The sequence below is a fragment of the Primulina eburnea genome, chromosome 8 (genome assembly GCF_022965805.1).
Source record: "Primulina eburnea isolate SZY01 chromosome 8, ASM2296580v1, whole genome shotgun sequence".
Classification (NCBI taxonomy): domain Eukaryota; kingdom Viridiplantae; phylum Streptophyta; class Magnoliopsida; order Lamiales; family Gesneriaceae; genus Primulina; species Primulina eburnea.
Genome location: NC_133108.1, coordinates 12,040,547 through 12,046,725, shown reverse-complemented (window position 1 = coordinate 12,046,725; position 6,179 = coordinate 12,040,547).

Here is a 6,179-nt window from a genome sequence, read left to right as displayed (position 1 = left end):
AACTCTGTCAAAGGCAACATAGAATACCAGCTACCTGGATAATCAATAGTACAAGCTCTGAGCATATCCTCTAGAATCTGAATGACTCTCTCTGACTGACCGTCGCTCTGAGGGTGATAAGCTGTACTAAATGCTAACCGCGAACCCATAGCTCTATGCAAACTCTTCCAAAACTCTGAAGGAACACAAATACAACCTCTAAGGGTCACCAAACCATCACCATACACTCTAAACTCTAAGGTAACTCTCTCCTCTGCTCTAGCTCTCATCTCTATCAACTGAACCACGACAGTCTGCTCTCTACGGATCCTATCCGTCAATGTAGCCCTAATAACCAACGCTGATAAACGAGCAATGATTCCAGGGACCATCAAAGCAATCACAAACTCCCTATCTCTGTCCGGAGGTAAACCCGGCACATCAAGCTCAAACACATCAACAAACTCTATCACCACATCAATATCACCAATATTCAACTTAACCATACTATCCACATCAACAATAGAAGCCAAAAACCCATCACAACCTCTACACAGCAATCTCTCAGCCTCAAGACAAGAACTAAAAGGAAGGACCAGCGAAGTACCTGCACTGGCGATCATACCTCTACTGCTTTCCTCTTAGGTGGCATCCTCTACACTACAATGTGCTCACAAAAGACATATCAATATATAAAAATGGATAGATGCAAGAAAACAACCCGGACAGTTGAAAGTAGGCGAAGTCATATGCATTGGTCCGAAGAACACCGCTCTGATACCACTAAATGTGACACCCTGACCCATAACATTAAAAATACACAGCGGAAATAAAATTTTCTTTAAAATATGGAAGGAGTTTCAAAATACATTTCTTTAAACATCTTTACAAAATAGTAATACATGATCATTCAAATGAAATAACAAAAATACAAAACATCATCCCTATGATCATGCCATCAAAATCATCCTTCCAACGGTGTATGCATATGACCCCTATCCACAGTCAACGTCCAGGGTCTCCACTCTGATCTGCATCACATGAATAAACTAAAATGAGAATAAATCTCAGCAAGTGGAACTCTTACATAACAATGATACATATTATACTCTGTAAAACATGACTTTGAAATCATAAATACCATCAACTCTGAAACATGAATACTGTAGCAATAGCATATCAATAAGATAGCAATAAGATGGTATTCTCTTTTCTCTGGTTGGATTGATATCAATAGTATCTCTGCTCTGGTGCTAATATCCCTATCGATATAAACCGATAACTCTGAGGGATAAAAGCCTATGGTCGTTGATCAACTAATTGCATGCAATTCTCTGGATATATATTTATCAATCCAATAGAAACATTTGAACTCTGAATAGCATTTAAAGCCGTCGTTTCACAATCTCTTATTTTCTTTTGTATTCCCTTTTAACAATAGTGAGACATAAAATGCCTCCAATATACATATCAATGAAATCAATACATAAACATGAATCAAATGAAGGGAATAACACATTAAAACCTTTGAAACACAATACATATAACATCATGTGAGCACAAGGGATGAAATTCCACTTACAACCCAATAGAACACCTCAAACTTAGCTCTTGGTTCACCACCTACAACAATAATCGATAAATAACACCAACATCAACTCAATATCCAAGATTACAAGCTAATTAATCCATAAATCCAACAAGAACAACAACCCAAGTCAACTCTTACCCAAAACCTTAAAAGAATCGCACCAAAAGCTTACCTTAGCTTCCTTATACCACGGAGAACCTCGATCTCAAGTCGAAAATCGAACTAGATCCAAGAATCAAAGGTAGGAAATGGATGAAATGGAAAAAAACCCTTGCTCCTTAGAGAGAAAAACGAGATTGAAGGGGAAAGAAGAAGAGAAATGAAGTCAAATCATCCAAAAAGTTACTTTAAATCTCGACCATACCTCCAAAAAGCAAGACCGCGGGTGCGGCACTCCAAGGACCGCGGGTGCGCCATGCCTTCGACCAAACCAACATTTCCTTGACCACTGGGACCGCGGGTGCGGTCCTTACATGACCGCGGGTGCGCTCCTGCATCGGTCCTGCCACAGCGTACTCTGCGCACAGCTTCTTCAAAGATCGCCTCAGAAACGCCTCTTCCCGTCCGAATTAGAAAACGTGGTAAACTACAAAGTTGTAGCTCTATGTCTTATCTTGACTCCCTCAAAATTTCAAATCATTTGGAGGTCTGAGTAAAAAGTTATGCTAAATCTCCCAACCTGTGTCACTGGAGGAACGTCGAAACACACAACACTCTTCGGGACACTTTTGGCTTACCTTCCGCAATGATTTGAACAAAACTCAAAATAAGGAAGTTATAGCCTTATGTCTTATCTAACCACTCCAATTGGCCTCACCTCATTTGGATCAATATACCATTTATCATAAATTTAATCGTAACGCCGCTATAATAACACTGCACATCATCTATAACCAACCATACTATAAATCATAACTCGAAACTCTTAACATCCAAACTATACTTAAACTTACCCAAATAGCCAATAATCATACAAAATCTTAAACCATACCGTACACCGGGCTCGGCTATTACACCACTAGTGATCTTCTGTGCCCGTAGCCACCACGCTATCTCGATCTCATCTATGTCGTGACCCTGATCCTGCCCCACCTGTTGTTATGCACACATACAGACATAACAACAGCCGGAAACTCCGGTGAGAACAAATCCCAATATCAAACATTGTATGCATGTATAAACAACATATGAATCATGAATCAACTATCATGAATAATATCAAAAGCAATAGGATCCCTAGTCTATGAAACCAATTCAATATAAACATGCAATATCAATCAAATCATATCTTGACTCAATTCGACTCTATTCTAGGGATCCCGGTATGAATAAGAAGTCGCTATATGTTTCCTACCCTCCCAATCGGGATAACTGTACGTCTTATTCCTAGACTTCGGTCATGTCTGTATCGAGTGTCTACACACAGAGTCGAACTGCTCCAATGCGACGACACTACCGAACATCTAGTTTGACAAATCTGTCAATGACTCCTATCTCAAAGCTTGAATATGAATCTATAAACAAAGCATTACATTCAAAATATAAACATAATCTAGTATGTGATTTTGTTGGGAAAACTCAAATTGAATCTCATTTGACTTGTGTTTTCCCCAAACAAAACATGAATTATACCTTTCTTGTCGTTGGAATCAATAGAAGTCTTGAAGTCGGGATAGCAACTCTGTCAATCTTAATCTGAAATAGCAATGTATAGACATATTCCATCAAAATACAATCCAAAGTAAGTCTTGTACAATCATTATTAAATTTCGGTACGCTTCGACGTCATAACGGCGTAGTTTTTCGATACCGATCAACTCAAACATCAATACTCCATATCAATAACTCACAACCACTATCATATACACTTCAAACTCTGAAATTCTGCATAAGCTGATACATATATGTGTTGGAAATTCATAACAAACGCATACGGTACCATTTCTTCGCTCCGGTTTCAAATATACATTCAAAATCATCACAAGAACATCTAATAGTAATCATATCTGATTTCTCTCAATATCTTAACTTCAAAACATGTTGGAATTGAACAATACTTACATCTTTTCGTAGCCTTCAACGTAAGGAGCACGAATATAAGCTTGGATCAAAAATCGGATGAATATTTCTTGTATAAATCAATTTCTAAGATAAAATGAAATGAAGAACTTTCAGAATTCCTTTCTCTCGTCTCTTGCTGATAGAATGAAGAAATGCAAGTGTTACACATTATATAGCTCATGCCATGTGTCAACTTAGTGTGCATGCTGGATTTTCCGCGCATATGCGCGTCCTCAACTCGCGCATATGCGCGAGACATATTGTCTCGGCATCAACACTTCGCGCATATGCGCGACTCATCTCGCGCATGTGCGCCAAAGTCTCTGGAGGTGTCGCGCATATGCGCGCCTTATCTCGCGCATGTGCGCCAATGTTTCTGGACATGTCGCGCATATGCGCGCATTTCTTTGCGCATGTGCGCCGATGCTACTGGAATTGTCACGCATATGCGCGCATTTCTTCGCGCATGTGCACCAGCTGTTCTGTCCTATTTTCAATGACATGAGATGTCATGCATAGTCATATCTTCGAATCTCACATCAATGATGACTAATAAGTCTAGTACTTCTCATTACCTGTCATGCATACTCATATCTTCCGAGTCTCATATCAATGAAGACTAATAAATCTAATGCTTTTCATTACATGTCATGCATTCCCAGATCTTCGAGTATCGGCTCAATGAAGACTAATAATCTCAAGCCTTACTGAAATGATTTCGTCCTTGAAATCGTAGTTATTCTCACAACGCAATTATCACAATATAATCAAAACTGAATAAATACTTACATCACTGAAATAGCTCGTGGTGTTTTTGCCTCATATCTGTTTCTGTCTCCCAAGTCGCTTCCTCGATGCCATGACGACTCCACTGGACTTTCACTAGCGGAATAGTCTTCGTTCTGAGTTGCTTTTCTTTCCGATCAATAATCTTTATCGGCTGTTCAATATAACTCAACGTCTGGTCTAACTCAGCTTCATCAGGCTGAATGACATGCGAAACATCAGGCATATATTTACGTAGCATCGATACATGAAAAACATCGTGTATCCCATGAAGTGAAGGAGGAAGAGCAAGTCGATAGACTCGATCACCAATCTTTTCAAGGATTTCGTAAGGACCGATGTATCTAGGCGAAAGCTTCCCACGTTTGCCAAATCGTACAACGCCTCTGAACGGAGAAATCTTCAAAAATACTCTGTCTCTCTGCTCGAATACTAACAGTCTTCGTCTGACATTTGCATATTTAGCTTGCCTATCCTGTGTTGTTTTCATCCGCTTCTGAATTATCGTCATCTTTTCTGTCAGGTCACGAACCATATCAGGCCCCAATTCTGGTACTTCGGAGATGTCATCCCAATACAACGGTGATCTGCACTTCTTGCCATATAAAGCTTCAAACGGTGCCATCTCGATGCTCGTTTGATAGCTGTTGTTGTACGAGAATTCACAAAGAGCTAGTGAATCTTGCCAACTAGTACCAAAATCTAGTACTACAGCTCTCAGCATATCTTCTAGAGTCTGGATAGTCCGTTCTGACTGCCCGTCTGTCTGGGGATGATAAGCCGTACATAGATGCAATGTCGTACCTAAAGCCTGCTGCAAACTGTGCCAGAAATGAGAAGTAAATTGGGGATCACGATCTGATACGATAGACTTCGGTACACCGTGCAATCTGACCACCTCTCTGATATATATCTCGGCCATCTGATCATGTCGATACGTCATTCGGTATGGAATAATGCAAGCTGATTTGGTCAGTCTGTCAATAATGACCTTAATCGCATCACAGTCCCGGGATGATCGAGATAACTTCATCACAAAATCCATGGAAATGTGATCCTATTTCCATTCAGGAATAGACAAACTCTGAAGTAGACCTCCGGGTTTCTTTCTCTCGGCCTTTACCTATTGGCAATTCAAGCATTTAGACACAAATTCGGCAATGTCTGATTTCGTCTGTTTCCACAAAAACTGTGTCTTCAAGTCATTGTACATCTTCCTGACACCAGGATGAATACTAAACCGACTACAGTGCGCTTCTGAAAATATCTGCTGTTAAAATCTGAAATATCTGGCACTACAAGACAGTTATTCACATACAGAACATGATCAAGTACCTGATATTCTGACAAATGCCCTGATCTGACCATCTGAATTGACTTCTGAATATTCTGATCGGTTCTTTGTGCTTCTTTGATTCTCATTATCAAATCTGGCTCAACTTGAATCGTAGCAAGTCTCAATGGTCTGCTATCTGTATCAAATGCTAAACCAGACAAACAGCAATCCTCTACTAAATTCGAAACACCTATCGTCGATAAGGAAAGAGAACATACGTTTCGACTCAAGGCGTCCGCGGCTGCATTTGATTTCCCTAGATAGTATTTGATCTCGCAATCGAAATCCTCCAATAAGTCAAGCCATCTACTGATAAACATAAAAATTGTACATTAATAATGTTTTATAATATAAATATATAGTTTTTGTTTTATTAAATGTTTAAATATTATATGTTTTATAATAAATTGTATAAAATATAAGTTG